A 22,531-nucleotide genomic window follows, 5' to 3' on the forward strand; every position below is an offset into this window, starting at 1 on the left:
ACAACACCACAGATTGTACCCTAGAACCATTCCCTCCACCATACCTGAAACTAAACCGTGCAGATGCAGCCGCTTGGCGCCAGCTCCAAACTAATACGTTCCCCAGCCTTGCTCTCCGCCACACTTTTATTGCGAAAGCAATTATATGGACACTCAAAAGCAGATTTCTGCCGTCGGCGTCGCCGTCGCCGTCGCCGTCGCCGTGAGGTTCCGTATGACGTCAATGGAGATGAAATCGTGGCCGCGCGCCGCCGAACGCTGTATGTGCGAGTGAAAGGGCGCGAGGGACGCGCTCTTTCACGGGGAGTGAACGCACGGCGGAGAACAAACGCGCGTTCTGCGCCGTGCTTCCTTAAGGGCTGCAGAAGTAGGCGTCTCTTTCCTCCTTTACAATCACCATATATGTAGAGCAAACGCGCCTTCTTCAGACGCGCGAGAGGCCGTGGGGGAGGGGGAAGGAAGGGACGCGACGTTTAGCTGCGGCACCAAGTGCCTATTTATATGAGAGGCTCCAGCAACAGTCACCAACGCCGCACGCATTTTGAGCTAACGCGGGCAAAACGCCGATGGCGTCGACAACAGTTCTGCGTGTTGTTGCTACCAAAGCCGCTCACCTTACTTCGTATGACATTGCTGTGTTGCTATCGCATTCATTGCTTCGCCCTTAGGGCGAAACTGTGACATTTTTTTACCCTACCCAGTACCCCGACAAATGTCCTTTCTGTGGAGGACACCCAAACCTCTACCATTCTACGTAGGAATGCTCCAAACCAATCGGCCTACCCAGAATACCCAATGCCTCCCCATCCCAGTGGGAAGCCGCTCCTTCCAGCACAGCCTTGGACGACCAGCGATACCTGACCGACCGGGCCAGCCGGATAGCAGCAGTAAATGGGGCCCTGGACTGGGGGCTCCACCCTCTGGGGCTTCATTACAAAACAACAAATGAAATTTTCTACTACTACTACTACTACTACTACTACTACTACTACTACTACTACTACTACTACTACTACTACTACTACTGGCACACTTCAACGAACCTGTTTGATGTAACTTTGGGTCATGCCTCAACGTATGTGGCGCTCTTGGAAGAATATCTTTGTCACCAGCCTAGGTTAGTTGTGCCAATCTTACTTCAATGACTACAAAGACATTTAAATTTCTCCACTGGTGGGCAGAGTCCAACCCGTGTCACAAGCGTTTAAACAGTCATGTGGGAATATATAATCGCATAGATGCCACGCGGGGACTTCACTGCGGCTGCGCTACACGGCGCAGCGTGACCAGAGGGAAGCGTGTCAGAGCATCCTGGCTGCCCCCATGACGCGTTTCGGCGGTTGAAATCTTAAGGTACTTCACGCGCTTTCCGTGGGCTATCTATCTATGTGTGTTTGTATCTGTCTATGTATATTTGTATGTTTATATCTAACCGTTTTCTCGCCAACCTGGGACAAGGGGTAGTCAGTGAAGTTACCTAGTCAATGGGTAGATGGGTTAGCCCATCGGGCTGCTGTGCCGACGTGACACGGCTTGACACCAACCGTCGGATCAACGCGGGTCATCGAGTATGTAGCAATGCGTACGCGCGTGCTGCTCTTCAACGAACCTTTTTTACGCCGGCATGGCTCACTGTAGACGCGGGAGTAGGTAGATACCGCGGTTCGAAGAAAGTCTTTGACGTCGACTTGAAGTGTTAAGTATGTGTAACTCAGTCTGTCGTAGTCTCCAACGAACCTATTTGGTGCAAACTTTGGTTACTAAGTATGTGCCACTGGGCGTGCGGCGGGCGAAGGAACAATTGTCAGCGTTCGCGGGCACTGGCGCGTCACGGCCCTCCTCTCGGAAGCCAGCGGCACAGATTCCTCGGCAGTGGCACTACATGGCACATCGTGTCCAGAAAGGAGGGCGAGAGAAGAGTCCCCGTTGCCGATTGGCAGCGTTCGCACGCACCGGCCCGCCGTGCATTTCGGCTTCGCGGCAGGCGGCGCTAGATGAAGCGAAGTGTTCTTAGGGAACTTCGAAAGTGAAGTCTTGCTGCAGTACACGCCTCATACATACTTCGTTTCAACGGTGACAATGCGTTATGTCACAACGTGGATTCAATGCTAAGGCATTACCGTTGACAGTCGTCGGGAGCTGGGTTCTGCCGCAATTTTTTAAGACAAAGTAAGAATAGCATGCATTTAACTGAGAATGTCGACAGCATGTGGCATCTACTTATCACGTGTACTTACGCATGGCGCACGATCAAAGCATTCTTCTCATTAATCTTCGCCACATACAATCAATGATAGGCATGTTACACGCGTACAATCTTTTCTGGTGTTGTATGATATAAAAGAAGTGCTTTATTCTTACAGAGGGAACAACCGAGGACCCGGAAGTCAGTGGTTCTTACAGGCTTTGCTTTGCCGCACCTACGTGCTTCCTTATGGGTATAAAGGAAGGTAAGGGAGCGTTCCTGTAGCGACCAGATGCGGCATTAAAACATATTTCTGTCTGTTTCTGAATACACCAGTGTTCTTTTTTTTTATTTCGATAGCAATTATACGAACACTCCAGGCGCATTTCCGCCGGCGTCGTCGGCGTCGCCGTGATGTTCCGTTCAAATCCCAGTGCGAAAAAATCGTGGCCGCACGCCGTATGTAGTCGGCGAAAGCTTGCGAAGGTGAGCAGGGGATAGTGGCTCCACCTCGCGCCCAAGAGAGGAAGGCGGAGTGGAAGTGCATCGTTCTCCATCGTGCGCGAGGCACCGAGGGGAGGTCGTTCTATCGCTCTACACCTGGCGGCGGCTGCGTGGCGCGGCTGAGCACGGCCATGCGGGCCCTGTCTTGGAAGCGATTTGTTGTGGGTACAGAGTCTAAGGCTCGCCGAGTGCTGATAGCTTCATGTGCACTGTGTTATATCGCCGCCTAGTTCGCGTTGAAGCGAGAGGCACCAGGACGGGCAAATCGCTCGCTGCTGCTACCACTCTTCCTCATGCCAGCATTTTTGACTGCATGTATCCGCGGTATTTGAGTGCGATGTGTTCATGTTTGCCTGTCGGCACGTGATATCATGCTTGTTAATTTCTTTAGTTAGCGACCAGTCTCCTCGAGTGGCCACTCGAGGCATTTCGCGTGTATTCGCGGGCTTCTTTCACGCTCGGAAAAAACACTTTTATGTAGCAGGTATTGAGCAACAGAAAGCTGTATCGGGAGTTTTCTATGTTGCTCTACAATTTTCTCATTGACACTTTTCATCTAAATATAATATTTGAAAAGTTTATTAATTCATTAAGACTAAGACTCCAAGCGATTGCACAAAGCATCTCGGTTCTGTCCAGCTACGTGGCATTTGCATATTTTTTAAATGTTGACGCATGATAGTTGGGACACCCTGTATAAGCATAGAGCTAATGAGCCCTTCTTACCGCACAACTCCGCCCATTCAAAATTGTTAAAAGGAGCATTCCTACGTATGTCTTGGAAATGCTTTAAAAAAATTGGAGGACGCTTAAACTTCGCCTTTAATAGTGGAACGCGATCCGTTATCGAGCCCCGTTATCGGTCACCGTTGTAAGCTGGCTTTCTGCTATATCTCAGCGTTTGGACGAACGAGCGAAGGCGAGGAGAGGGAAGTGGCGCAACGAAGGACTCTAAGCTTGTGACCTCGCAGCCTGGCTTGCAGCGTTCTAAAATGCAATAAAAGGCACGTTACAATACTTTCCCACTGCAACACAGAACGTGGGAAAGCCAGCTTACAAAATCCAAGCTTACACCGATCCCCTAAAGTCGGCTTCACTTTTAACAGAAGTGCATTGCTGGGAAGACGCTTTTAAGGAGCAATATAAGTCGTCTTATGTTAAAATGTGAACGCCCTAGCACATTTTTTATTGTTTTATTAATTGTTTGCTATTGCCCCGACGCGCGCGCGTGTCCAAAACGCATTAGGCAGGCAAAGTCCCAATTTGACCTGCCGAGGATGCGGGTGCCATCTGGATATCATTTTCGCAAATAAACTACCCGAGCGCGCAGCTGTAGTCTGGTAGAAATGCTGGAAAAGGGGTTTGTGTTTGAGTTTCCTCGTAACAGAATTATGTTTTCTCGTACATTCAAATTACAATCTGACACCACCATGTCTGTAGGTTGTGGTTAAGTCGTACTTACTGTTTTTCTGACGGATTTCACTGTGAGAAATTCAATTTCTGTTCCCTAAAACCTTGCATCTTGTGGTAGGCCGGCGCGGTTGGGGTGGTTTGGGGTGATTTTCTCTGCCACGGACGCCGACATGGCACGCCGACGCTGACACCGACGCCGGATTTTCTGCAACACGGGGCCCTTACGTTATCGCGTTAAAACCTGTGCCATCACAGGAGTTACGCAATCGTGATCGATCAATCGGAATGGTTGTCTACAGCATGGTGGTTTCGGAAGTCCTTGCAGGTCTCTGTAGCAGTGGTTTTGCTGAAACGATGTCAAGTAAAAAATAGCACTCGGGACACAGCAAATGAACAAACGAAACGTTGCGGTTATGCGCCAGCTACGCAGGACGGCACACTTTCTTAAAAGACATTGCTAGTCGCGTGAGCACAAAAGTGTTTTTTTTTTCAGCTCCAGAAAAACTTTCCAGAGTGTGTCGGTTGACAGAGCAGTGCCGTAAATCGATGGTTGGGTGTTCCAAGAGACATCACAATCATTTTGTCGCTTGTGAAGAGGCAGTAGTGTATGAGTTGCCGCTGTCCTGTGATAAGAAGTACATAGGACAGACAGCAAGGTGCCTTAATGACTGCTCAAGAGAGCATAGTTTAAATGGGAAAAATTACCGTGGCGTTCATCTGCATGTTCATTGTAATGAATGCGGCTGCGCTCCTCTGTTTTGTGATTGTATGGTTCTGGCCAGGCACAAAGATAAAGCAGCGCGCGAAATTATTGATTTACATGATATCAATCGCAGAGGTCAAAGCTGTGTAAGCACCCCGTACGTGTTAGATAAAGAAACAGCCTTTTTTGAAAGTTCAATTTGACGTATTGAGGAGGTGTGGTGCTACTGTGCATAGTGTATAAAGGTGGTTTTTTTTTCCTGGGAAAAAATTGCTGAAGTTACTGGGTTGTGTTGTCAACGTCTCCATTTCTGCCCTCGTCCGTTGGCGCTAAAAATATTATCGAAGGCGAAGTATCAACATGCCCAACATACAGCAGTGCTGACAAAGTAAACACGTGTGTCGGGGCGTGTGCAGACACATGAACAGAGAAATCTCGCTGACCGCGAGCAGCATTGGTTAGAATTACAGGATCTTCTCGGCGTTGTCACTTTGTGTTGACCTCGCGTTCCCGTACAACGGCATGCTCACGGCGGGCACGATGTGTGCGTCCGCTTCATGCTCTTGAACTGCAGGGATCTGTCGACGTTGTCGCTTAGTCTCGGTCACCTGTTCCCGCAGAGCCACGTCTGAGCACCTCCGGCGTTGAGCTGAAGCAAGCAGCTGGCGTACAGGTGCATGCATTGTTTCTGCATCTTAACTGACGGAGTGGTCATTGCGCGTATGCGGGCCCGCCTTGCTCCATTGCGATTAGCGTTTCACTGCAGCTTCTTGGCCGGCGTTCGGGCAACATGCGGGGGCATATCTGCGGAAACCACGCACCGGCAGGTACTCATCTAGCCACCATACCTTGGCTACTATGTGTCGGAAAACGATGACACAAGCGAAGGTGCCGAGTCATGAGCATGACTCAGCAAAAGTAACAATGACGCAGTGAAAAAAGGTTAACGCTCAAAAACCACTGAAATGGGGTTCGGACGTAGGCACTAAGTGAAGGAAACACTAAAGGATAATGGTAGAAGTCATAGTCATGAGCATGAGTCAGCAAAAATGACAATGACTCAGCGAAAAAAGATTAACACTCAAAAGCCACTGAGATCGGTTCTGACGTGGGTACTAAGTGAAGGGAACACCAAAGGATGATGGTAGAAGTCATAGTCATGAACATGACTAAGCAAAAATGACAATGACTCAGCGAAAAAAAAGATTAACACTCAAAAACCACTGGAATGGGTTCGGACGTGGGCACTAAGTGAAGGAAACACTAAAGCATGGTGGTAGACGTAATAATCATGGGCATGACTCAACAAAAATGAGAATGACTCAGCAAAAAAAATGATTAACACTCAAATACCACTGGAATGGGTTCGGATGTGGTACTAAGTGAAGGAAAAGGCTAAAGGTTGATGGTCGAAGTCATAGTCATGAGCATGACTAAGGCTTTCGCCTTAAGGTCTCTTAGGTCTAGCTAAAGGGACGCCTGAAGACTCATGACATGAATGCCATGGCATGCATGTCATGTAATTCAAGAAAGAGCCACCTACGTCTTGGTGCTTTCATGGTCATTTCGTTAACTTGGTAGGGTCCCCGCACACTGCTTCGCATAATATCGATTCCCACAGGGCGTGGGATCTGCCGGATTTTTCTTTTGTTCGATTTAATCATGCATAATCAGTCTGCGCACGTCATATCAGATGGGGAGCTATCGCAGTTTTCGTGGCGAAATTGAGGGTGACCCGAAAATTTTTTGTCCAATCGTGGAGGGTTGATTGCAGAATTGGAATAGAAATGATTGAAATAGATAGCGCCCCTGATCGCTTTTACTTTGGAACCATTTTTTGTAATATGTTAGTCTACGTGCACCGTGTAAAAAAAAAGAGTAGTTTAGCAAACTTGAGGCTATGGCAAAAGATATGCCTGGTGAATCCCTTCCAAATTGTTACGGGTACGTTAGACTAGAGTGACCTAGAATTGGACCATGTTCTAGTACACTCTAGTTAGACGGATCCAGCAGATTTTTTTTTAAGAAGTACGTCCAACGCATCTCGTTGGCTCTGGCGTGTTTCGGGATAAGGTATACTACTTTATACATAAACACGCCAATGAGCTAAATACTGGCCTCCATCGTGCCAACGGTTTTCTTGGTGTATCGCGGTGAAGCGAACCTGAGTGAGTGCAGCGGACACAGATCAGCATGCGCATCACAACTGCAATAACTGGCGCATCTGGGCGTACTGGGGTGCGAGGGTACGTAAGCCTAGAAGATTAGCGGCTTGATGCCTCCGTTTTCCTGCGCCCAATTTTGGAGGTCACGTGACTGAGAACTCACTAGGGGAGGAGAGCACGCGTCGTCTCCACTAGCCCAGTCGCGGCTGCGCAGCGCATAAAGAATGGCGCGACGAAAGCAGGAATTTCCAGCACCTATGTGCAAAACACAGAATTAATTTATCCCGTTTTGAAACTTCAGCCCTTGGCTCATTAAGATAATCTCGTCATGCTGTGTTTGGGAATGTGGCAGTCTCCAACACATAGCCAAAAGCACTACCAAAGCTGAGGTCGCCACTTACGTCAGTTACCTGTGCTGACGCAGCATTCTTATGCGCACAGGTGTCGCTTGCACGGGAAAGGCATTTGAGATTGCAGTTGGGATGTGTCCGGTGAATAAACGAAGATTGCTTAAGATTACAAGCTTCATAGGATGAAAATAAACAAATTTGTACACATTAAACGTAATTACGCTGCATTAATGAAGCGGATTCACAAAAACCTCTCTTCTCGTAGATTTCCACAACTGCATTGGTTCTGCAAAACCGCTTTCTCTCACTTGTTTCAAAGCCTGCCACTCAATTTGCTAATGTTTTTCCTTCATTCAGGTGCAGGCTCCTCGAATGGAAGCAATCCTGCACATGCGAGCTCAGGTAACACTGTCAATGAACAATCTCGACTGCCTCATCGCATGTCTACATGTTTTCAACAACTTCCTAAATTCCTATTCTGTATAAAAATTGCGGCCGAAACCATCTCACGATAACTGTCGACGGTAATGCGTTAGCATTTAACCAATGTAGCGACACGATGTACTGCAGCCATCGAAACGAGGGGCTACTCTCCCACGCGTTTCTGAGAACACTCGGTGCCATCCAGCGCCGCTGGCGCGAGGCCCGGGCGTGACCTCCGAAATGCGTGGCGCTCCTGTGCGTGCGAGCGCTGAGACGCACATCATGCAGCAACTGGGCTCCTCTCTCGCTCTTCAAAATTTCGGACGCACTGCATCCTCTAGTGTCACTGCCGTGAAGTCCACGCGTGGCCTCTGACACGAGAAGTGTGGTCCGCCGGTGCCTGCGAATGCTGAGAATCGTTCCTTCGTTTGTGGCACATTCAATGGCACATACTATACCTACACCTACACAGTCCCGCGTCTACAGTGACCCTTGTCGGCGCAAATGAGGTTCATTGAAGAACGGCACGTGTGTACACGTTGTCCCATAATCAGTCACCGAAGTTAGTCCGATGTTACCTCACCATAGCAGCCCGATGCGCTACCCATTCGACCACTGACCACCCAGTGCCCCAGGTATTCTTATTATATGTCATTTATGAGATGTTGACGCCTTTAATTGGCGCCGGCTACTCCTTTTCACATAGAGATATGAAAGAAGAAAAATAACCTACACGCTTTAAAATTAAATGTTGACTCCGAATCACAATAACACAAAGTCCAGTCACATAAGTACACTAATACCACACTAATACTGAAAGTCAACTCACCCAGGTAGGCGGGAGAACGGCTAGATTACAAACATATATGCATGCCAACATGCATAGATACAACCGCGGATGGATAGCACCCAGAAAGTTCGTGAAGCACAGAAAGAATGCTGAGGCATTGAAAAGACAATTATAAATCGAAGGCTGCTGTTCTGTTGAAAGAAAGGTCTCTGATTTTCTCCCTAGTGTAGTGTCTTAGTGATGAAATCCAAGTGTCTTATTCAGAAATGTATTGCAAGGGACAGAAATGTATGACGTAGAAAAACTTGAGATGAACTCAATAAAAAGGAGCTAAGTTCCTTGCCAGTACGCTTTTATATCTCTATTGTCGCTTTTATCTGTTTTACCTTCAGATACATGCCTACTGTGGGCGCGACAGCGACCTCAACACGAGGACAAGAAGAAATGCATGCAGGAATTTGTCAAGCAATGCCATCAAATACCGGGTAGTGTTTACAGATACCGGAAGAGTGTGTGCAGTACAATAAGCAAAAGAAAATCTCGTTGGATTTTAATATAACTATCAAGTTTGACAAGAGTGCTTATTTCCTTCTTTCACACTCATATACTCGTAATCTCTCGTGTTTTGATCTCCAGATGTTGCTAGTGCTCTCAATGCAGCAGGGAGATCTATTATTAAACAGCTACCATTATATGAATAAAATGTTCACTTCACGTGCGTCAATTCTCAAATTAAATCAGAACGTTACACGTAGTTAGTAAATGGCAGGCCAGTGAAGAACGCCTGAGCAAAATTTCGAAGTGTATTATGCTCACATTTGTAGTAACCCAATAGATGAATGATTGATTTGATCTGACCGTGCAATGGTCCCGTTGCTTTAGCAGGGAAGAACTATTCGGACTAGTATTCACCCAGCAGGCCAGCTTCGATGACAATGTTCCGCAGCGCCATCAAGCCAGTCTTAAGAAAACAAACGAATTAGGCTTGTAGTGATCGCGGAGTCAAAAGATGCAAACACCCGCCGATCAAGTGCTCAAAATTGAGGCGACTGTTCACGGAGCAATGCACACAAATACGTCCTTGGTGGCGATTAATGTGTAGCCTCTCGGGTGCCCGTAAGCCTGCGGCCTCCTCTTAACGAGCTATTCTGCGGACTAGGCAACGCCCGCTCGTACCCAGTGTAGAAGCATTTGCGCTTTGCATAGGAGACCAGGGCCGCTGTCTTGTACGCGTTCGAAAAGCCGACGTTCGGTTCCATCTCACGCGATTGCCCAGGCCTAGCCGATATCGCGGCCTAGGCCAATCTAGGCCAATCGCATGAGGCGAAACCGAACGTCGGCTTTCCGAACGCGTACAAGATGGGACAGACCCTTGCCCAGGAGGCAAGGGTATGCCCCAATTTGAGCGTTGCCTCATGCCCCCTTGATGGAAAGATAGAGAGACAGAAGACAAGGCACGGAAGCTAACCAAGGTTCCGCAGGATTGGTTACCCTAATCATGGGAAGGAGGTCCCGGTCGAGTGAGCGGAATCTCAGAAATACATTCGCTGCGCAGTGGGCAGCACCGTTTCCGATGTCACTCCCATATAGAGGTATCAATCTATTTGCAGTTCAGTAATGTGCTGGCTCGGCTGTACCAGAAGCTTCATGTAACGCAGGCCACAAGTGTTCGACCGCTGCGATAGTCAAAGCTTTCATGGCCTCTCACAGTGAGCATGAAGCTAGCGTGATTGCAGCGTGATGCGAACGGTCTTTGATACTTGCCCGATGGCAAGGCGCAGACTGTCCCGTCACTCGTATGCTCTTTGGCTGCTCAAATTCAATTTCATGTGCGAAATGGGCCAAAAAAACCTACGCAGTAAAATTTAGCAGCGTCCACTACTTTCCTTTCAGGAAACGGTTATGAGCTCCTCGGATGGCACGCTTCAAATCTTCCAATGGGACCAATCGCAAGACTATTTTGTTTAGAAAGCGAATTACACTATTTTGCACAATTACTTCCATAATTCCAATCTCAAATTATTTTCAAATGTGTATCTCGGTTGTAAATGTAATCCAGGCGCATTATTTATTTATCTCAGCTTCCTTAATTTTCTAAGGAATTTCGAAGGCATTTCTGGAAAAACGTCGTATATCCTGATATACTATACCGTATATATGTGAGGAATATATATTCTGATATATATTCTGGCTGATATGCCTGAGCAGATTGCAGTGCTTCCAAGGCACGGTATATTTCCTGCAGTTCGAAAGGTCTTGTTTTGTGCTTCCGCTGCAGACGCCATGGCCTCCTTTCGATAGCACATGGAGCTCACGGAGCTCCATGTGATATCTTACTTGTGCTCTTCAATGCATAAAACGACGTTTTGTTAAGAAAGCAACTGGAACGCCAATGCATTTCTTCCCAAAGGTCGGGAATTCATATGTCGAAACTGGTGTCATCCTGAGAATTCGTTCCAAGCGAATCCGCCTTGCAAACTCCACGGCTAGAATTTGTAAATTACAAATTCCTTAGTCCTCGGATGACGAGGACTAAGAGAATCGACACACACTGCGCTGACTTGCAACACTATTTATTGCCACAGTGAAATCATATGGATATATATCTATATATACACATCAGCCTGCGTGCGCAGCAAAGGAAAAGAGAAGAGGATAGAATAGGCGTCCTAACAGCAAGTCATTTGTACTAAGCACGTAGTCAAGTGTTAAAAAAAAAGGCACAGTACTATCGCAATCTGTTCAGATACATCACTTCACTAGGTGTGAGCGCGATAAAAGGGGAACTAACGCATAAACTGGCCAATTTCCTGGTGAAATCAGCTTCTATGATTTCCCGCCTGAGCTGCAAGCTGTGTCCGGCCAAAATTTCATCCCGTTCAAAGAGCAGCACTGGATGCCCAAACGGCCTTGAACAGTGCTATGAACATTAATATGGTGCTCCCTTAAGCGCTCCTTTAATCACCTGTCGGTTTGTCCAACAGATTTACCACCGCTTGAGAGGGGAGTCTGGTAAACCACGGCTGTGGCGCATGGCACTTCTCTGCTTAGCAGAGCAAGGACTCCGATGAGACGTAGGCGCCTTCACACGTTTACAGAGTTTTGACAGTTTTTCCCGGAGCTGCAAAATTCACAGTGATGCTCGCACGCTTCCCAATCTTTTTCAGCCCATGACTTCCTGGTGTGCATTGGTTGTGCTGATCACGCTTTCAAGCCTGCTATTTCTGGAACTTTAGACACATTTACGAAAGAGCTGCAGCCTGAGGGTAAGAGCTTCCTATGAATAATTCATTGCGTTTTCTCGATCTGAGGCTGTGCCTTTCGAGCAAACACGTGTGCTGGATCTTCGAACCGACGACTAGAAAGCGACTCTTCGCTTTTAACTCGGAACGCTCCAAGCTTGTCAAACGAGGTATTAAAAATTTGTGCCTTGTTAACGGCCTCAAGGAATTATGCCAGCATGTCATGGAACAGAGTTTGGCAGCACATGTTGGTCGCCTATCTTGTGCTGGGTACCCAATGGGCATAATTTCTGGCATAGCAGAACAGCTTCTTATACGCACTAAACGGGATGAGCACGCTGATGAACGGTGCCAGCCTAATGAAAGGCGCCGGTTTGCTGTGCTCCCGTATGTTCGTTATGTCTCCCATCGGCTGAAAAAGATTGCGCAGTGTGCGGCCATCACTGTGATTTTCTCAGCTCCAGAAAAACTGTTAGAACACTGTAAACCTGTGAACGCGCCCACATCACATCGGAGTCTTTGCTCTGTTACGCACAGAAGACGTTTTGTGCCGTGCGTCAGAGCCGTGGTTTCCCAGATTCACCTGTCATGCGGGGTTAAATATTGTGACGGCGCAACCAAGAGTGGTGCCAGTCTGAATAAGACGAATTGACATGCAGAGGTGAAATTTTCAAACAGCTTCCCGAGACATGACGTTAGTGAGATTGGCCCCAGGTTTTGAATAGTTTTCTGTTTCCCGGTTTAGGGATAAGGACTATGGTTGTTTCCTTCCATTGCTGCGGAATCGTATCAGTTTCCCATATGTCCTTGCTGAAGTACTTGACTAGTCGTAGGAGTTTCTCATTGCTGAGGTTGCGCAGCATTTCGTTGTGTGATGCCGTCTTCTCCGGGTGCTGTGTTTCGTCTGATGTCCTGTGCCGCTGCATATAGCTCCGCAACCGTAATGGGCGCACCTAGAGGATCGTTTGTTGGCCCTTCGTAGCTGAGAGATTCGACGCTATCACCCCCTGTTTTAATTGTACTTATTCCTGAGGGCTTGGATTAGTGTATCGGTGTTACTTTTGTATTCACATACTAGAGGTGCATATTGTTCTCGCTGTTGCCGTTTTTGTAGAGTCCGGCTCTATCATGCTACGTAAAATAGTTCATGTTTTAGCGGTGCATAGCGTCCCTCTTAGTGAATCGCAAAATTGAAGCCAATTTTCCGCTTGCAGCTGTCTGGCATACTCATTTGCTTGTTCCGTTACGGTTGCTGTTCTTGCCCTAAGTTTTCTGTTCAGTCTCTGGTTTTTCCAGCACTTCGTTAAGCTGCGCCATCCCTCCCACAGGTGCAGCAGGCGAGGGTCAACTGCAGGTGTTTTCGCGTTAATTTCTATGTTTCTTGTTGTGGCTTTGTGCGCGACTTTGAGTTCCTTTGCCTCGTCCTCGGCTGTTGTTGGAGGATGTTGTGGACATTGGATATTTTTAAAGGCGACAGTCCTTCTTCAGCTACCTAAACGCGAAAAACTTTTGGCTGGGCTGGGTTGGGCTGGCAGCCTGCCTTTGTGTTCATCATACCTTTGTGTTCATCCTGTCACCGTCATGCCATCCTAGTAGCTCCATTGTCGTCGTTATGTAGTCATTATGGAAGCTTCGCAATTTCATTTGTCAACATGCCGTCGTCATTTGGGCGTCAACATGCGATTGTCATTGTACAAGCATCATTCCAGAATCCGCATGTAATTGTAGTCATGCCGTCATCACTACGCTGCCGTCGTCATACCGTCGTGCACATTCTTGCGTAGTCACCGCGTTCTCGTTATGCCATGGGTGTCAAACAGCCGTCGTCGTGCAGTCTTCGTGATAAAATCGTCATCCCATCGTCGTTATTCTAGTGTATTCATCGCATCGTCGCCTCAGCGTCATCAGCACGCCATCATCGTCTTGTGAAGACGTCCTGCCTCGTTTTGATACCGTGGTCTTCATGCCATTGTGGTTTAATCTGGTTGTAATTCCAGCTTCGTCATGCCATTATCGTCAAGTCGTCGTCATCGTGCCATCCTCGTCAATACATGCGTCGTCATCCAATTTTCACGCCATCCTCTTAACTCCAACGTGGTCATTCCACAATCACCATACTGTGTCACACGCTGTCGTCATCATACAGGCACTACATCGTCCTCGTCGTCTCGTAAGACCGACGTCATGATTCCATGGAGGATCATCATATACCTGTGTCGTCAAGCCGTCGTCGATTGCGTCGCCTTCATGCAGTCGTCTTCAGGCCCAAGTGGTGATTCGATCGTCGTCATGTCGTTTTCTTCATCTCCTTAATCTTCTCTATCTACCTTGTACTATTACCTATAAGCAAGCCTGCTTGATTTAATCAGGTATACTATACATGTTCTTTATCTTGCATTTTTGTATACCTATCGTTATTTTTCTTTTCAAAAATTTACCTTGTACCGCTGCCTATGATTTTAAGAGATCAGGTCGCATCCATCTTTTCCCTACTTTTTTTCCACCAGTACTCTAATCGTCTCTTGCTGATCTCTACGGCTGATCTGTTTATGTTTCCTTCCACTTTAAACCCAAGCGCTTCTGGGAGTTGCACGTTACCTACGGTTCTCGCTGGGTGGATCCCGTCGCATTCCATTAGGATGTGCTGAGTGGTCTCTGGATCTTTACTGCAGCATACACATGTCTCATCTAATTCCGAATATTTGTTCCGATATGTTTTCGTCCTTAGGCAACCGGCTCGAGCCTCAAATAGCAAGGCACTGCCCTTTGTGTTATCGTACAGATTTTCCCTTCTAATTTCTTTCTTCTCATTCTTGTAAATCTCCATTGTCCTTTTCGTTTCCATTCTTTGCATCCAATTCACGGTCTCTATTTCTTTCACTTTCTTTCTGATGACCCCTGGTTGTCTATTTACAGTTTCGATTATCCTGTACTTGGTTGCACCTAAGCTACTACATCGCGCGCCATCTGGTGTAATAATATGCAACTGCAATGCAAAGTGCACACGTATCGATGATGCGCGGTGCGCCTCTCACATCTTGTGGCAAGTGGCACAATACTATGCTAATGATGATAATGATGTTTTATTCACATCAACCTTAAACAGGGCGATGAAAATAGTCACCTAGCCCACTAGCTTTAATCAGGTATACTATACATGTTTTTTTTTTCATTCATAGCAATTTTGTATACATCTCCTTCGTCTTCCTTAATCTTCCTGAAACCTTCTCTATCTATCTTGTGCAGCTACCTGTGCAACTGTTAGAATGGCGTGCCATCTGGCGTAATAATAATCATCATCATCAGCCTATATTTATCTCCACTGCAGGGCGAAGGCATCTTCCTCTTATCTTCAATTACACCTGTCTTTCGCTAGCTGATTCCAACTTGCGCCTGCATATTTCCTAACTTCATCCCCCCACCTAGTTTTCTGCCGTCCTCGACTGCTCTTCCCTTCTCTTGATATCCATTCTGTAACTCTAATGGTCCACTGGTTATCCATCATCGTCTTGTGAAGACGTACGTTATGCATTACATGGCCTGCCCAGCTCCATTTCTTCCGCTTAATATCAACTAGAATATCGGCTAACCCCGTTTGTTCTCTGATCCACACCGCTCTCTTCCTGTCTCTTAACGTTAGGCTCAACATTTTTCGCTCCATCGCCCTTTGTGTACTGTCCTTAACTTGTTCTCGAGCTTCTTTTTTAACCTCCAAGTTTCTGCTCCATATGTTAGCACCGGTAAAATGCAGTGATTGTACACTTTTTTTTCAACGACAGTGGTAAGCTCCCAGTCAGGATTTGGCAATGCCTGCCGTATGCACTCCAACCCAATTTTATTCTTCTGTAAATTTCTTTCTCATGATCAGGGTCCCCTGTGAGTAATTGACATAGATAGACGTACTCCTTTACAGACTCTAGAGGCTGACTGGCGATCCCGAATTCCTGTTCCCTTTCCAGGCTATTGAACATTGTGTTTGTCTTCTGCATATTAATCTTCAACCCCACACTTACACTTTCTCCGTTAAGCTCCTCAATCATTTGCTGTAATTCGTCCCCATTGTTGCTGAATAGGACAGTGTCATCTGCAAACCGAGGGTTGCTGAGATATTCGCCGTTGATCCTCACTCCTAAGCCGTCCCAGTCTAAGAGCTTGAATACTATTTGCAATCATGCAGTAAATACATTGGAGAGATTGTGTCTCCTTGCCTGACCCCTTTCTTGATAGCTAACTTTCTACTTTTCTCGTGGAGAACCAAGGTTGCTGTGCAATCTTAGTAGATATTTGCCAAGATATTCACGTATGCCTCATGTGCTCCTTGATTACGCAATGCCTATATGACTGCTGGTATCTCTACTGAACCAAATGTTTTTTTCATAATCTATGAAAGCCATATAGAGAGGTTTATTGATAGAGAGAAGTAATAATATGCCACTGCAATGCAAATCGTGCACGTTTGTACGTTACGCGGCGAACATCTCAGATCGCACGCTTCCTCGAACGCTAGGACGCCTGTATAGGTCATGTTCCCCCTCCAAACTAGAAAGAGCTGGCATGGCTCCACATATGTAACAAACCTGAAACTCTTGAGCACATCTTCTTGGGTTACCATGACTTGTTGTTCTTGTGGGACGTTCTCAAACGAACTCTCAATATAGAACTGCAGATAAGCCCTTTTGGTATTCGGTTCTTGCCGTGCCCAGACACAGAGGGAGGGCCGGCTGACAAGATAATGCTTTTGTATATGAGCAGGGTGTGTATACACGCGCATGGATGTGAGGAATATCCGCGTAGATGCAAGGTCTGCGAGGGAACACCTAATTGAAAGTCTTACGTACACAAGTGATTCCCTAAAGCACGTGCATGACTGAACCGCCACAGTAGTTTCAGGAGCTTGAGAGAGAGAGAGAGAGAAATAAACTTTAATAAGAGCACGCGAGCGTAGGTAGCTCCCCCGCTCTGCAATGGGTGGTCCCCTCAGTCCAGGAGTCCAGCGGCCTTAGCTGCCCTTCTCACTCGGCTGACCAGGTTGAGCTGGTCCGTCGAGTCGGAGCTGGACAGCGCTGCCTCCCATTGCCGTGTGGTGGGGTGTGTTATGGGTGTTAGCTGTGGTGTGTTTGCGCAAGCCCATACCATGTGGTAAAGTGTTGCACATTGATCACAGTGTGGACATTTATAGGAATACAGCGCAGGGTGTATGGCGTGGTAAAGACTCAAATGTGGATATGTGTTTGTTTGGAGTTTCAGGAGCTTGACGGTTTGATGTCTGTGATGGCCTTTTTGGTGTTCTTTTAAATCAGTACAGTCTTTCCTAATGATGTAATGATATTCTTTAGCACCAATTTACCTTATTTTTACGTGTGTACGTTGTGTTGCGAAGAATGCAATTTAAAAAAAAAAAAGCTGGCGTGGATCAGTGGTAGAGTAGCTGACTCCCGCGGAGTGGACTCGCTCCGCGGTAAGTGGATATTTCTTTTTCTCATTCCTGGCGATAGCTGGAAGCGACACCGGCGGCTGCGGCGGACACCATCACCAACCGAGACGAACAAGACAAACTTTGCACGTTCATCGAATGCTGCAGCGCTCAGTTAGTTCTCGTGTCTGAACACTGATGTCTCTAATAGTGAGCTCACTCTGTCCATCGATTTCAATACATTTAGAAACGACAGGTCAGATCAACGCGCCGGCAGCGTCATGATTGCCGTAAAAAAATTCTAGGCGCTACTATTAAACACCAACTCACATTTAGAGATTTTATGGATTGTATAGTGCAATTGTCACCAGGCGCAACTTGTATCGTCGGGGTGTGCTATTGTCCCCCAGATGCTTCTATTGCATTGGTCAATAACTTGAACGATTCACTTAATTTTGTTCAGTACGAACATCCAGCATTACCAATAATACTAGCCGGACATTTTAATCATCCAGGAGTAGACTGGCGAACATGCACGCCCGTGGGCGGTACAAAAAGAAATAATAGTACAGAATTCCTTGATACAATTTCATTGTTCAACTTTACGGAAATGGTTTTTCTCCCAACACGCGGAAGTTCTGTTCTTATTTAGTGCTTACTACCGATCCAGAGAATAAGCGCTTTCATGTACTAGAATGTATTAGTGACCACAATGTTTTGCACTGCAAAGCATGATAAAAGTCGGAAAGCCAGAAAAACAAAACAAAATATCATATGACTAAAGACGGGAGGACGTGGAGCACCTTCTATCCGACTTGTCATCTTTCTCCGATCATTTTTCCAACTTATATAATCGAAATACTAACGAAAACTGGGGAATGTTTCACTAGAAACTCTTACAACTAAAACAACACTACATTCCTAAAATCACAATCACGTCTTCCAGTCCCAGCCCATGATTCGCCTCGCACTTAAAGAGGTACATCAACAAGAAAGGCTCTCAGACTCTGATGGAGAACGATAACATTATTGATAGGGATTTATTGATAGCGAAAATTATAGAAAACAAGCAATCTTACGCAATAAAGAAATAACAATCCCTAAGGACAAATTTTAATGACGATTTACATCCTTTGCAAACCAACTATATACTAAAAAAATTTTGGAAAGTGGTTATTCCTGGGATTTCCTCTAGGAATTCCATTCATTTAACTAAGGACGGTGAGATTTTGTTGTCCTCGGAGGCTGCAGAAGAGTTAAACTTACTCTTTTGTTCCGTTTTCAGTGAGGAGAAGCCCATTTGTGCTACTGCTATAAATTATGGGGTTTTGAATGCCAAAACCACCATCTGATTATGAGGCACGCCGTAGTGGGGGACTCCAGATTAATTTTAACCACCTGGGGTTCTTGAACGTGCACCTAAATCTTAGTAAACGGGTTTTCTCTACATTTAGCCCCCATCGAAATGCGGCCGCCGTGGCCGGGATTGGATCCCGCGACCTCGCGCTCAGCAGCCCAACCACATTTTGACTCCATTAACGCCACTATGAATGACATGGTGATCACTCATGAATGAATGGAATTAGCTATTGAACGTCTCAAAATTAACTCATCACCAGGCCCAGACGTTATATGCCCTAAATTACTTAAAGTTACTAAGCCGGTCATATCACGCATTTTGACACAGAATGTGTGCCTGAAGCCTGGAAAATTGCTCGTGTGACTCCGATATTCAAATCAGGCGATCTCTCCGCGTCATCAAATTACAGGCCCATCTTCCTAACCAGCATACCTTGCAAATTACTAGAACACATCATATCATCCGCAATAATTAAGTATTTAACCAAGCACAAGTATTTTATTTTAACCAACAGGGTTTCCAGCATGGTCGTTTATGTGAAACACAATTATTCGAATTAGCTACCCAAATTTTTCATTTGTGTAGCCTATCCTGTTCGTGGTTGTAAAATTTGTTCGATAGGGACAGTTTTCGCTGCTTTTGTCGTTGAACTGTTGTTCGAACGCAAAATTTCTTTCGCAATAAATTTGGATTTTACAATGTACAATTTCCTGTTGACTTTTCAGCATCAGAAATGAGCACTTGTAGTATTAGCCCGTCAATGTTAAAGTATGAAAAGGTTGAGAAATGTGATTCACCTCTAACTTTTATTCATCTTAACATGCAGTCAGCACGTGGCAAACAGGATGAATTCTGTATGTTTCTTAGCGATTTCGGCTTTTCTTTTTCTGTTATTATGTTGACAGAAACGTGGTTTTCGGATAATGATGACATGCATCTAGAAGGTTACAACGGATTTTTCTTGAACAGATCGCTTAGAAGAGGTGGAGGCGTATGTATGTTGATTGAACAAGGTATTAATTACGAACTGCTTGATCACTTATCTTTATGCACGTCAGATATTGAGGTAATATGTTTGAAATGCGGAAAGTTTCTTTTCGCTGTGGTGTACCGTCCACCGGACGGAAATATAAGTGGTTTTTTCCAGCAGCTAGACGCGATATTCTCTTTTGTTAATATACATCAGTACAATTTAGTTCTAGGTGGTGATCTAAAGATTGACATGTTTTCTAATACATTAAAACAGGCGGAATTTTCTATGCTTCTTGATTCGTATTTGTTGTCAAATGTGGTACTGGAACCAACTCGCATTTCAGCAACTGGCGCCACGTTATTGGACCTTTTCATTACAAATTTACCATGTGAAAGCCTTTTTTCTGGGACAATCAACATTACAATTAGTGATCATTTGCCAATATATCTAGTTATTGATAAGTGTCATATTGAATCAAAGCCAATAAATAAATTTCGGTGCGAGAACATAACTGAAAACTCTCTCTCGCAGTTTCGAGAGGAAATCTCCAAAACTAGTTGGGAAGCAGTGCTCTTGTGCTCATCAGCAAACGCAGCATATGACAATTTCATGGAGATAATTTCCCGTAGTTATAAGCGATATTTTCCCTACAAAGAAATAAAGAAGTCGAAACGTTCACGGAAACCATGGGTCACAAAGAAGCTGTTAAAAATGATTAATGAGAAATATAGCAAGTATCAACTATTCTTGAAAAATCGCGATCCAGGCACATTGGATTCATTTAGGAAGTATAGAAATAATTTAACCGAACTTATGAAAAAAGCAAAACGCAATTATTATTCTTGCATGTTCGAATGCGTTGCAGGGGTTAAGGAGATGTGGAGCAAGTTAAATTCAATTACCGCATTACACAAAGCTAATTTTAGTGTAGAAGAGATAACTGAAGGCGATCGAACATACAGGGGCAATGCATTGGCTGAGAAATGTAATAATCACCTTACTTCATTGGTAGACAGCGTCAGTGACACCACTGCACTACATTACATGTCCGCACAAGTAGCTTCGTCGGTTTATCTTTCCCCAACGGATGAATATGAGGTAATGTGTGTTTTCAGAAAACTAAAGAAAAGTAAATCGGAAGATATTGACGGTTTAAAGATGGCTCCAATTTGTTTTGTTATAGATATATTAGTCGTCCCTTTAACATACATCTATAACCTCATTTTAGGCACAGGTATTTTCCCACAACGTATGAAGCATGCAAAAGTTGCAGTAGTGTTTAAGGGAGGAGACAAAAATGATTTGAAAAACTATAGGCCCATATCCGTTCTACAATTGTTTTCAAAGCCCATAGAAAAACTAATATTTATAAGATTATCGAACTTCTTTACAAAACACTCGGTAATTTCGCCGGCTCAGTACGGTTTTAGGTCAGGGCGGTCGACAGAGGTAGCATTGCTACGGCAAAAGGAAATTATATTAGGCAATATAGAGGACAGGAAACTTGCACTAGGTATATTTGTTGACTTCTCTAAAGCCTTTGACCGGATAAATCATGATACCCTTTTACAAAAGTTAACCTATTACGGCATTCGAGGCACTGCACTGAATTTACTTACCAGTTGTTTAAGCGATAGGCTACAATGTGTAAGCATAAACACATGACAATCATCTTTGCAAAAAGTTACTCAAGGTGTACCTCAAGGTAGTATATTGGGGCCGCTACTTTTTATTACTTATGTCAACGACATTATTAACATAAACCAGACAATCCAATATGTCATTTATGCGGATGACACTTCCTTGTTTTTCACAGGTGTGGACGTAAATGACCTTATTTCAGCAGCAAACGCGACACTTGGTGACTTGTATGCATGGTCGACCGTAAACTCCCTACAAATCAACTGCTTAAAAACCAAGGCCGTTCTGTTTCGATCGAAGGGAACAACGTACACAGCTACTTCAAAGCTATACCTTAACAATTCTGTGATTGATTTTTCTTCGACAGCTAAAGCATTGGGGATAGCTTTTTCACGAGCATATGTTATGGGATTCCCATAGTGAAATGGTAAGAAAAAAGCTAAGTAAGGCACTAGGCATGCTTAGGAGATGTCAGTCATTTCTACCGACTACTCAGATGTTAATTATCTACAACACACTTTTTTGCTCACAGCTACGTTATGGTCTTTTGGTGTGGGGCACCTGGCACCGTGCAATCTAAGCAAAAATTACTCACGCTTCAAAAAATGCATTACGTTGTATTGCAAATGCCGAATATAACGCACATACCTCGTCTTTATTCAATAAATTTAAAGTGCTAAGATTTGATAACATGTACGAATATTATTTATTAGTGTCTTTGAAAACTGAATTTAACAAAGCAATAAATAATCTTACATCCATAGCATGCTTAGAGCGCAGCCCCTCGTCTCGACCCACTAGACAGAGCGATTATTGGAAGGTTCCTCGATGCCGAACAAACTATGGTCTCCAAATGCTTAAACATTCACTCCCACACATACTTAACAAATTCAATTTATCATTGGAGCGTCTGCGCCTTCTTTCGCGACAGGATATGTCCAATCTTTTTTTTACTGATATAATGTCTTTCTTGTTATGTTTTCTTGGTGCAAAAAATGCGGCATAAAATGCTGCATTTTTTTTCGATTCAAAAAAAAGAGGGAAAAAAAGAGGAAAGAAAAAAATTTTTTTTGCCAGGAGTGCAAATTTTTCTGCATTTTATTTTCTGTATAATTATATTCCTTATTGTGCCAATTTCACTATGTATTTTTGTGCCTACTTACTTGTTTACATGACTTTACGAATGCTGTCACTTTTCTGCCTTGTATTGCTGGGATGTGGGGCTTTTTTCCCGCATTCCACACCACACATTGCATCTTTGCTTCATGTATGAATATAAAAAAATGTAAACATTGAAACACTGTGGTGAAATAAACTTCAACTTCAACTTCAACCTACATCATGCTGTCCATGCGTCCATACTAATTGA

The 22,531-nt window shown here is 45.1% G+C and overlaps 1 long non-coding RNA gene across 1 annotated transcript; it reads left to right on the top strand.

Moving 5' to 3' along the window:
• Window positions 1-2,363: 2,363 nt before the first annotated feature.
• Window positions 2,364-9,097, top strand: LOC125945330 (uncharacterized). Its single transcript, XR_007466819.1, has 3 exons — window positions 2,364-2,450; window positions 7,678-7,722; window positions 8,926-9,097. It is a non-coding gene; the product is annotated as an uncharacterized LOC125945330 (long non-coding RNA).
• Window positions 9,098-22,531: the final 13,434 nt, after the last annotated feature.

This window comes from Dermacentor silvarum, chromosome 5 (genome assembly GCF_013339745.2).
Source record: "Dermacentor silvarum isolate Dsil-2018 chromosome 5, BIME_Dsil_1.4, whole genome shotgun sequence".
Taxonomy (NCBI): Eukaryota; Metazoa; Arthropoda; class Arachnida; order Ixodida; family Ixodidae; genus Dermacentor; species Dermacentor silvarum.